The following is a 12,891-nucleotide window of genomic DNA, read 5'->3' as shown; positions in this document are numbered from 1 at the left end:
ATTACTCAATCATTTACAAAAAACTGTATAAATTTCAATGAACATTACGGTACACTTAGCCGAGTGGTTATTGAAGTTCGATTTAAAAAAGTTTAAAAAACTCACGAGAAACTGTTACGAGAAACAAATACTATCGACTCTATTAACTTCAGCTTATTAAGTATCAAAATGAACACTACTACATATAGTTTCTTATAAAAATTAACACGTGCACATCATGAATACTATTCAAGTTGGTTTGGAAAATTTTAAATAGTTGAAATGCTGCAAAAATTGCGTAGAATCCACACAAATTTTGCATCTTCTGAAGTGGTCGATGTTTTATTTTTTGGTACTTTTTACCTAAAAATTCGATATGTGTTACTGATCGAGCAAGAGAATCCGCATAATAGTAATTTCTGTTGAGTCGAGCAATCAATATCCAATGTTCACCGACTTCTTTACTCGAAGCAGTGTTAATGATTGCAAAGCTGAATTTGGGTAAATTTGGAATGAAATCTGCCGGAAACAATACAATGTATTTGACTTTTAGCTCAGGAAAACGTTCTTTAATTTGTTGAAGAGATTTATTATCAATGACAAATAATTTTCTGTTTCAATTCGCAAGCTCCTTTGGAACAGGGATTTCTCACATTACAATCAAGTTGAAATGATTCGTTCTTTTCAAAAAACAACAATCCTTAGATTGGGGAACTGTACGTATCAGATCTTCTGTAGATTTACTTACTCGGTCTTCAGTGTTACTGGTGAAATCGGGATGAAAGATAATGATGATGATTGAAAGTCCCAGGAATACCGCACAAATAGGGTATACATATAAGTTTGATGTAGGTCTACCATTCCCTATCTTGATATAATAGTATGAAAGGGGTTGCAACTGGGTGATGAAAGTACATATCCCACAAATGTTCCGACCCAGAAGGCAATGATATAAAAATCATGAAAAAATTGAAAAAAAAATTAAAAAATCTTGATTAATGCAGAGTTCTTCAGACATTTTTTGCAACTGTTCCAAACTGATCAATTATAACTGTTGAGATTCGTCCTCCTAGAACAATTAACTCGGTTACATTGGTTAGCGGACGTTCAAAGAACATTTCTAAACGAAGACTTTCCCCACTGAGTTCAAGATAATGAACATTTTTATCAGCATCTTGCAGTGAGGTGAGATTGAATACAAGCACACAATGATCTGTAAAAAAATCATTGGGTAACGCAGGAATTTCTTCGTTGAAGTTCATTGCCTTCATTGTTTTAACATAAACTCTACAATTGTTGGTTGTATCAATGGAGACAACAGCTCTCCCCCCTCGAACAATTCTCAGCTCCCGCAGTCCAAACTTTTGATAATGAAAAGGATTTTCTTGAAAATGTCCAGTGAATGCTGAATTAGTGTTCATTGCTATTGCAATTCGCCTGATTGGAGCATTATTGAAAAAATTTTCCTGATTAATTTGGTTTTGTCCTGAAGGAGAAATAAATGTTCGCGCAATTGTCTCCATTAAAATATAGCAAGCTGGTTGATGTGTTAGTTGATACTTGATTGTCTGTTGACAGACTTCATTAACGACTAAACGTCTCGTAAAAAGTGAACAGTCGAGAACTCTAAGGGAAACATGAGGATTGTAGGAAATCATGTAAAAATTTTGTCTCGCGCGAATCAATTTGACTCTAATTTTTGTATTTGGAAGTAATAATTCTTCACATCGAAATAAGTCGATTGCAAGTTTACCATATAAGGTGGCCCCATCTTTCAACAAAAGCTCTTCTTCCCTGTCTATTAACGGGCTTTTTTCATGATCACTAGGATCTTTCTCAAATTCGTATCCATGACAAGCCACAATTCCTTCATTTTTCATTGTAGAAGCATTGAATTCATTGGATATCAGAGCTTTGTGACCATAGAGTCCGTTAAAGTTGTACACTTGTTGATTGTTTAAGCACACTTCGCAGATGGAGAAAAGAGAGTGTAAAAAACTGCTGACATGAGTCAAATATTGTAAATCATCATCAGTGAAAGTCATACCGATATCTGTTTTTCCATGCTTCTCTCTTTTCTCTACAAATAATCTTCCCTTTTGCAATCCAACTTTAATTTGTAAATGAATATCTCTCATATCAAGATAAATGATTCTATCAGTTTCAAATTCAAATTCAATGCTGCTTTCATTCAATGAATTACTGGGATAAACTTCTTGAATATGGGAGGATTCAATTGTTTCCAAAACCGGAATTTTTTCAAAAATCTCCAAGCAAGAATTGGTAAAGTGTCCATAACGGAAATTACTATCATTTGTTGATCTGGTATTCACTTTAGTATTAAAAAAATATCCCTCCTAGTTCGCCGACCTCGACTGATTTTTGTCGAGCGTTTTCGAATAAAACGTCGTTAAGGTTTTCGTCCTCCTAGCTGTTTACTGAAGTTTTCTTTCCAACATCTGTGGCAGCATATTTTAACTTTTCCTTCCAGCTAATACCTTTCCGATTTCTGGCGCAGCTAATTCAATCAAGTCAGCACCAACTCTTTTAGCTGCTGGTACAACATATTGTCTCAAAAATGGAATTGCAGTCCTCCCAATTGTTTGTGCTAAAGCACCAAATCCTCTTCCCCTTTATCTTGAATAACCACGAAAATACGGTAAATCACTGTCTGCAACCTTTTTTCGTAAACTTGAAGGGAACTTTTCCAACGTATGAGTCGCTGAGCTCAAGTTTAATGCTGTGGAAAGAATTTTTCAGAATTTTTTTAAAATGTAGATTTGGAAAGTTTTGATAATTCATATATTGTCCAGTAGATATTATGTCTCCATTTTAAATTTTAGAAATAAACGCAATACATCTCAAATGCGCGGCTTTTGTATCACCTAGAATACTGTATTCAACAATATCACTGTATATCATGAGAGTATGAATTCGAATAATATCGTAAGGAAATTTAGGAAAATGTGGTCCAAGACCACTCATATTAACTCCCATTCCGTAAACAGCTTCATCACAACCAAATACGTGAAAGAGATCGGTACTGAAAGTAACTAGTAACGAGTTTTCATTAGGAAGACTTAAGGAGATTCTCTGTGTAAATCTGTTGACTTAATTTGATTGGAGTTTTCTCATACTTTTCTCTTTCCTGAATTTTTTTTGTTCATTTCGTTCACAACATCAGATATTGATGGATATAGTTCTGCATCAATTGTATAATAATCGGAAGGTTTTGTATATGGAGTTGCAGCATCTAGATATAAAAAATTTCCATCAGTAATATTCTGGTACAAAGTTGGATATGATAGTCCGTTTATTGCCACCTCCCATTCTCCTTCAAGGTTAATCAGTTCTGGAAGGAAATTGGTAAAAGAACTCAATGTATTATTTGGATAACAATCAAAAGATGCGTTGGAAACCAGCTCTACCGTATAAGAAATCATCACTAGATGACACACTTTGAGAGTTCTTGTTCATAAATTTTTCCTAGTATTTCATCACCCTGCTCTCCCTTGAGGTTCTATGTTGGAGGTTTGTGAGTAGCAATCTTAAAATTTTCAAAAATTTCACCCATGAACTGTGACTTGTATCCTTTTCTAAAAGGAATATCGTATTTCGAAATCCGTATTTTATCCCCTGCTTTAAACCAAGGTTTTTTTGTATTGACTGATCGGATTTTATAAAAAAAAAAATTGATAGAAAGTCTTTGTTTTTTACCTCCTTTGGAGCTTTACCTGTAGATGTATTTACTCTACCATTCATTGTATTTAGGAAAGAGCTCATTTTTAAAAGGTACTTATACCCGTTTTCTTCCATGAAGCGATAAATAATGTTTTTCAAAGATCTGTTAGCTCTCTCAGCTACGGCAGCTTTTGTTTCACTTCTCGTTGAATAACTTTTAATTTCTTTTGTCTACTAAATTTCCTAATTTCGCCACCAAACTCTGTTCCTTGATCGACCCATACTTTTTTTTTCGTAGATTTTTTTTGAAAGCTGCTAGAGCATCTGTAGAATTCTTTGATTTCATTGTTGAACACGGACAAAACGAGAAAATACATCAACGCAGATTAATAAATACTTCAATCCGCTACTAAACTCTGACAATTTGTCCATAAAAGCTAAATCAAGGGCACTTATTTCATTTATCCGCTTTGCAAATGCAGGTAATCGTCTAAAATGTCGATTTGCTCGACGATATTTTGTATAGGAAATTTTAGCGTGGAGAAATGAAATAACCTTGCTTCTTTAAAGATCGCTCGCTTTCTGAAGATTTCTATCCGATCCAAATGCAGCTTTTTCTTCTTTGTATAATCGTTGAAGTTTCGCTTTTTCAGATTTTGAAAGGGATCCAACTCCCTCTGTCTTTGCTTTTGGCAGCCTTGTTTATAATTTTGTTCAGACTTATCCCTGTAGCATCAAGTATTGTGTAATAGATATCAAGAAATTCAATATTTTTTCTCTTCAAAGCGTAAATAAAATCGGTAAATGCTACATTTGTATCTCTTCCATCCAGTAAAATGGAGTCACTGAGGGACAGCTTGATTCGAGGAAATTTCAGTATTTGATCTACAACTGAGTCGTTTTTGAATGATTTAGTGTTATTGGTGATTTCCTTGTGAAGAGAATCTAAATTTTGTGGTACGAAGTTAACTTTTCCCTCACTCTTGTCCAATTTGTACACATTTAATTTGAATTTTTGTTCGTAAAGCTGCTGAGGAATCAAAACAAACTGTTCCATTTCATGAAAGACGGTTAATGATAGACGGAGTTAAAATTGATATAAGTTCTATTCCTTTCCTTGAACTTAAAATCGCTCTCTTTTTATTTATTCCAGTTCTTGTTAGAATAAGCTGATGAATTTCGTCTTGATACTATATTACATCTTGTTTTTGAATATCTCGCAGTTTTCCTCTGAGCAGGTTACGAGGCACTCGTTTAGAAACTGAAAAAACTCTTTTGGAAATTTTTTTAGGTAAGTTCTTTTGAAGTTCCGGGAATAACTTTGGAACGTTGTCAGAGTAGAGAGATGTTGTGTGCTCATCACTCAAAAATGTGGTCCGCTGTCCGTTATGTTGTGGAAGGAAAAAAATTGAAGGAATCGATCCACTATTTGTACAAAATCGAAGAGTGTCGACTGTTTCGGGAGTTAAATCATTAAGTAAATAACCATAAGGAATAGAACTTGCTTTGGTATGCCAATCTCTTAATTGTGAACCTAATCCCAACTGTTGACTCAGAGTTTTTATTTGCAGTACATCTCTAGGAGGTTTGAACAAGACAATATGAGTATTTTGTAACTCTATATCTCTTCTTAATCTACTCCGATGAAATAAATTGTGTTTGATATATATTGTGCTGAGTCCTTTATGTCTTCCAGCTGTTGCAATTTTAACAAAATCTTTAGAGCTGGAAATTTCCTCATAAGAGTCGTCAAACTTTAACAGATACTTTGTTCCGTTATTCGGGAGGTTTTGAATAAACTCAAAGCCAACTCCTTCTTTAAACTCAATATTTTTAACATTTTTAGACATTAAACCATAAAGAGATTGATAATGTTGATAGAAGTAGTAAATTTTGTCGAACTCTGGTTGAAAAGTTCCAAATGTTAACCATTCATGTATAAGATGAGATTTCCCAGACCCGCTTTGACCAACCAATGAAATAAAAGTTCGTTCTTTTGTGGAAATTATCTTGTTCATAATTTAGGTGAAGGTAAAATATAACCAACTGTACTAGAAAAGATTGCAATCCAAACTGTTGTTTCTTCTAGCCAATGTTATTCGTACTATACAACAGGCCAGAATTACCAGTATAACAAAAAATTGGGACAGAAAAATGACTAGAGACCTACTACAGATCTGTCCAAAACATTTCCATGATTGTCGTTCTTGATTATTATCATCAAATACAAAATTACACAAAATTAATCCTTTATCCGTATGCTCAGTCTTTTAAACGTTATCATTGAGACATTAGAAAAAATGTTCCAGCTGAATAGCGATGTAAATAAATAAAAAAATGGGATAAGCTTATAAACATAAAAAAGAAACAAACAACAGCGAGAGCCAAAACACTGTCTCTTCACAAGAATTAATAACAGAAAGCATTAAAAAGGAAAATAAATTCAAATTTAAGAAAAACGACAGAGTTGAAATGAAGAATAACTGTGTAACGCTAGGACAAAATTTGTTCAATTTTCTCATTTTTGAAGCAACTTTTCTATGTTTTTTAAAAGAATAAAACAACTTTAAAAATTAACTAAGAGATAATATGATATATTACAATCAAAGTACATAAGAATTTTTACAAATATTAACTTTTGTCAAAAAAATTAAGAACCCAAGTTGCATAAGCATAAGCTTTCTTCTCTGCACAGTGTAATGTTTTTTTGTGTCGGAAGTGGTAGTTACTACATTCCCAGATAGTATCTTCGTTGGAAGTCAACTTAGAGGCTTTTGGACATCCAAAATAGTCCAAATTTTCCACATCCTTACACAAGTAATTGGATAGGATTTTACATTTTTCCAATCCTTTGGCAAAATATTCGGTTGTAGGAGAACAATGTTGATCAATTATGATTGGATGATCTGAGTAATCCACTTTTCCATTATTCCAGTTGATTCCATGTAAATTCTTTGTGTTCCACTTTGCTTGAAATGTTGGCTTGTAGTCATTTGGTGGGAGGATTATATATCCCAACACAATTCCGTCCTTGAAAATTCCCAGCTCCTTGACAACTGATCAAACACAACGAGAGTAGTCCTTTTTTTAGCTGAGATAATTGACAAATGATTAACAATCTAGTATTTTGAAAATATGAGGATGACAAACTTTGATATAGAGACAAAAGAATAATCCAGTTATATGACCTAGAAGACAGGAGCTGGGTAACTGCGGCAGCATGTAACAATAACCGGGTCCTTCGTCTGTTGTTGTTTTTACAGCTCCAGCAGAATCATGTAAAATTGCATGTAGACGAAAAATTTTTGATCTAGCTAAGAAAAAATCCAAAAGAGAATTTCCATATCCAATTCTTCCTCCATGAGGAAACTTTTGATCAATTCCGTCCAAATCGACATTTCGGTCCCAAATTTTGCAAGCTGCGAGAAAACAGTTTTAACGTTTTTCGTTCGTTGGAAACATTTAAATTTGCTTCCGTAACAATTGAAAATTTTTACCAGAGTAACAATATTCATTAACTCTGAGTTGCTTCGTCCAAAATAATGCAAGTCTTTTTGTAATTTTCTATATAGGAAAGAAGGGTGGGTAGATGCTCTACTAGATTTTTATACTCCTTTTTTTCAAATCAATCTTTGTAAGAAAACTCCACTGATATCCGTTCATGCGATGTTGAGAAATGGAAATTTCTTGTTTGTCAGAACGATATGTTAGAGTTGTTCTGCGCAGTCCATTATGAATAACCCACTTGAATTCTGAAATTTGGGACTCTACGTCTAAAATATCCATATTGGGAAAATTTTTCGCTTCAAGAACTGTATATGAATACCTTTCAAGCTCGTGATGTAACCTGACATGAAAAACTTTTGATTTGTCTCTGAGACTTAAGAAAATGTTTCTAGAGCATCCAATATCCCAACTCATTCTAAGAAGAAGAAAGTTTCATATGAAAAATTGTTTGCTGAAAGACAAATACATATAATCACCAAATATTCATCATTCAATATAGAAAATCATTATAATAATGCGCAGCAGTAGTTATTGAAATGTACGTTGTTCAATATGAGAGAAATCTTTAAGATTTTCAATCAGTTCTTTGATTTCTTCCATTTAATAGCTGACGTAAATCACTTGCTTGAACTCATTGCTCTCTTTGCGACAAAATAGTCGGATCTGGACATAAATTGAAGCTGGATTGTTCGGAACGTACTGTATAAAGGTAACGTAGAGCCTTCGATTTTTTCCAATGCTGATCTCTCTTGCTTTGTGACATTGTTGCAGCGCGTCTTCCATTTTTGGGTTCTTTTCAAATTGAGCTGGATTTTCTCGAATTTCCCAGTCTCCATTCAGCAGATCGTTCTTCAGGAGACAAAATTTCTTGAATTCGTAATCTCCAATTTTCAACTAATGGCACTTTTCAAATGTTGCACATTTATCTTTTTTGAAGACTTGAAAAGCTGGTTCAGAGTAATTTTGTACATTTCTAAATATTTGGGACACAGTAAATCTCCCAAATCTGTTTGTATTAGAGCCAAAATCAATATGAAATGGGACCGAATCAGTACCCAATTTAGGTTGTGAATTTGTAAACATTGATGGAGCGCTCGAGTAAAAAAGAGAAACTTTGGAGAGAGACATTTACGTAACTTGAGTAAGCTGCGAGAAGTTGATTAAATGATTTGCTTAAAATTAAAGCCCTCTACAACACACAATTTCTTTTTATGCTAATGACATCAGTGTTTTCACACAATTTCCTAAAAAGAAAGAGAAAAATGTGTCTGTTTATACTTCTTCCCTAAAAAAGGATTTCTAATCAGAAATTTTCAATAAAGAAAACTTTTGAATCATTATAGAAAAGCGTCTTTGTGTTTAGCACGTCTGTGTTGCATTAGAGAGAAGTAGTGACGGAAATAGTTTGAACAAGTAAAACATCGAAATTTCTTAATCCGCTGTTTCTTGAATTGATTCATAGTTCAAATGAGATTTTAAATTGCACAAGACAATTTCATTTGTTTCCTTATTTGGAATTTGAATTCGTTTATAATAAATAAGTTGATTTCCTTATTTGGAATTTGGCTTTAGTTATAATAAAAAGTTAGTTTCCTTATTTGAAATATAAGTTCTAAAGAAATTGATTTCCTTATTTGAACGTACTAAATAATTTTACAGAATGGCAGCAGTTATGTGTCAGATTTTACCACACTTTTACAAAAGTTTTTGTGAAAAGGCGTTGTGTATATCTGTATCTGGCAAAGATTATAGATCATATATTCGTACAAATGAAAATGTTGTTGATTCACACAACAGTTTCTGTCCCCTGACAACCTGTCGATATCACACAGTTCTCATTTCTTCCTCCACCGATGACTTGCTTCAAAGACTGCAAGATCTTTCTTATTTTTACAAGGCGGTCGATTGTTTATATACATTATATAAACATCAATTTTTTGGCAATATTTTGGAAGAATCGGGACTTGTCTTTACTCAGTTAAACAGAGCAGAACAACACAATTAGTAAAACAATTTTGTTGAGAAGTTACCTAGTGTGTCCAAAAAAGGGATTGAGTAGAAAGAAGTTCAAGAGACATCTACTGCGAGCCGAACAAAGAAATGTAAGCACACAAACCATAGGATCTTCCTTTCTGGACAGAATTCAATCTATTAAAAACTCAAAATATGAGAGTGAACTGATAAAAATTGTTGACCGTTTGTTAGATGGTCATGGCTTAATTGATAACTCTCTGTTATATCTTGAAACTAGAAAGTAAAAGATTTGTAATTGCATGACAATGATTCACATAGTATCAGTTTTATATTTTGAGTTAAAAATCAAAAAAATTCAATTTCTCAATTTTTACAATCTTTTTCTTGAATGTTTAAATTGATACCTCTAATCTGTTAAATGTCCTGTTTTGCAACAAATTATTCTTTTAAAAGTCGAGTTTTCTCACAAAAATTTTTGTTAAATTTTGGGTTTTGGAACAATTATTTTCAATAAAAGTCGAGTTTTTTCGACAAAATTTTCGTTAAATGTCGAGTTTTCATTCAATTTTTTTGTTTAAATATCAACAAACCGTTTCCAATTGGATACAATAAAGCGCAAATTTTACCAGTTTACAGTATAATTTAACGCAGAAAATGAAGAGATTTTTTAATTTTTAAAATGACAAGTTTTCATTTACTATAACAACTTAAAAATCAAGTTTTCATACAGGTTTTTTTCATAGAAATCAAATTTCTGTTCAGTTTTTTTCTTAAATATCAAATTTTTGATCAAGTATTTTTGTTAAATGTCGAGTTTTTATAACGCTCTTACCGTTAAATATCAAGTTTGGTAACAAAGGTTTAAATATCAAATTTTTATTTGATGATATCCTTTTGAACTGGTTTAGAAAAGAAAGCTCACATAAGAAAGATTATATTATAAAGATTGTTTAAATTCATCACCAGGAAAATGTATAAATCAACATACAACTATTCCGTTAAAATTGATTACAAATGAAGCTGAAAAATTTTACCAACTCAAATCTACTCAAATAGAGTTCTCACAACATACTCTGGCAAGTTTTGAAACTCATTCCCAAAAGGTCTGGAACGTTCAAATAATACTGGAGGATCAGTTGGTTGAACGCTGATTGAAGTTGTTGAATTTTCATCAGTAAGCAAAATTGGATTGAGGGCTGTTCCATCCTCTATGGAAGGTGTTGTCATTGAACGAGTAGCCGACATATCAGTAGAACCATAGTACTGCGCCGGATCAAATTTCTGCTGATCATTCGCTGAACAGGTGCTAGTATCAACACTTAGCTCACTCCCATCAAAGCCAAACACAGTTTGAAGCAAATTCCCTGACTCTTCCACTGAACTCAAAACTTGATTTACATCCGGGCTAGAGAACCAAGAGTTGTGAATTTGCCCTTCTTCCCAAGCGAAAGTGTATTGAATGTTGCCAGCGACGTAGTTCAGCGAAAATTCTGTCCCAGCAACGTGAGGATAGTGGTGTCCACTAATAACAGCAACTTCGTGTCCCATCGCTTGAGTTCCGAGCTAATTCTCCGTAATTGGAACCTGACCCTGATGATAGGTGTCGAACTGTTGTCGCTGGTGCTCAATAATATGCCACACAGTGATGGGTAAATTGATTACAGAGTCATATAATCCGTTTGATAAGTCTTTAACACTTATCCGAGCAGTCTCCTCAGTGAAGGAAAATGAGTACAGAAGACTATTGTTTTGCACATTAAACTCCATTTTGTTCAGATTATTTGATAGAAGTTAGAAACAGATAATCGTTAAAACTGAAGTAAGCTCTGTAGATAAGAAGAATGTGAATGTAGGATAAAGTTTTGATGAATAGTTAGCAGGACGATGAGGAACAGAGGTGAAATTATTTTTGAGGAAATGAAAGAGAATGATAATGTCTAACTATATCGCTCCTATTTATAGTGAATTCCTTCCAATAAGAACAAAGTAACCAAAGAAGGAAATATTTTGTAGAAAAAGTGACGTTAGTAACCAAAACATCAAATGTAAATTTTTAACGTAACCAAATATGGAAGAATTTGTTATAGAATGACGCTCGTATACGAAACAGGAACATCAATGCGTGAATAGAAGCCAAATATGGTTTTCGAATAATACATATAACACATGATATGACTACTTTTTTACTAAATAAGGATAGCTGAGTGGGAACGAACTGACATAATTTACCAAAAAGGTCAAGCTATGATAAAATTGTTCAAATTCGTTAAATTTTAAATGAATCTCGGAAAGTGTTCCATATTTGGAACAGAACTTTTGTATATTTATATTTGGGAGCCGAATTCCAAATCAAATTTTTACCCCTTCAGAATTGTAATCTGTATAGTAATGAAAAAACAACGCGCTTTGTACAGATGAAGTGATTGCTATGGAGTCAGGAATTGGAATACAGTTCGCTTGTGCTAGATGTCTGTACTGTTCTTAAATTTCGGTAACAGAATTCAAAATAAATAAAATTTTGTACTTGTTAATGTGTAGCTCTGACGATAAATCAAACGATTGTTTCGTTATATAATCATCATATTTGAATTTTTTAATGGAAAATGTTGCAGATTCAAATCCTTTACTAAATCGGAATATTCTGTTATTCTGAACGGAAATGTCCAAGAAATTGTAGAAAAAGTAGGAATCAACATCAATCTCGTCAACTTTGTAAGCATCGGCAATTCCTACTTTCCTCTTATATATTTTTTCCAACAACTGTAAATGATTTTTAATTAACATTTTTCGCAAATGAGCAAAATTTCACGCAATACTCTGTTTATGTAAAAGAAAAATAAAATCAAGAAACAATTACACAAAACAAAATCGTTCATCTTCAGAATAGTTTCTTTAACACGGGATTTTTATTGGTTGAGGGGTTCCACGACAATACCGTTAAGTTGTACAGTAAAAATTTGTTCCTGAAGTATGGATGAATATTTGTTTTCGTCATAATTAATATTGTCGTAAAAGCATATTCATGTGCTAATTTCAATTTTCAATACGACTAGATTTGTTTGCAAGCACCGAATTCTGTCAATTGTGGATAGACACAAATATGAATCTCAGATTTTGTAAAGATTGGAACAATTTGTTTGAATTTGTTGTGAGTCTGTTTTTGGATTATGGCTGGATGAAATATGAAAACTTATTTAAAATGTAACAGATATGATTAAGAAGAAGATATAAGAATGATTTGATATTTTTGAGTTTACGCCAAGGAATAAATTCACTCATTTAAAAAGAATGTTCATAAAAATTTAAGGTATTTCAAAATGGAAGAATCTGATTGCTTTATTCATTATGTTCTCGAATGTTCGGTTATGACAAAAAGCTTCGTAAAGTGGAAATGATAAATTTCCATATATGGAGTGATGTGTCATAGCTGCGTTCCCTAATTGTACAAAAATAATTTCTTTCATTCTCACTTTGTTATTTTCACAAATAGTTGCTCGTCACAATACCCGAATTTGTTTCATCTTGTACCAAAACAATGCCTTCTTTCGATAGAAATCTCCCAGTGAAATGCATTAAGTGCAACAAAATGGTGGTGAAGAAGAATATGGCAAGACACAAGCAGTCTTGTGATAATGCGACTTTATTTTGTCCCAAATGTCCACATTTAAGTACAAAGAAGAAAGAAGACATGAATTACCATATTGCTAAGCATCACGCTCCTAAGGATACAAAGATAAGTACTGTGTGTAC

Source organism: Convolutriloba macropyga, chromosome 9 (assembly GCF_964194025.1).
Source record: "Convolutriloba macropyga chromosome 9, txConMacr16.3, whole genome shotgun sequence".
NCBI lineage: Eukaryota > Metazoa > Xenacoelomorpha > Acoela > Convolutidae > Convolutriloba > Convolutriloba macropyga.
The sequence above is the reverse complement of the archived record's forward strand: the minus strand, read 5'-3'. Positions refer to the sequence as shown.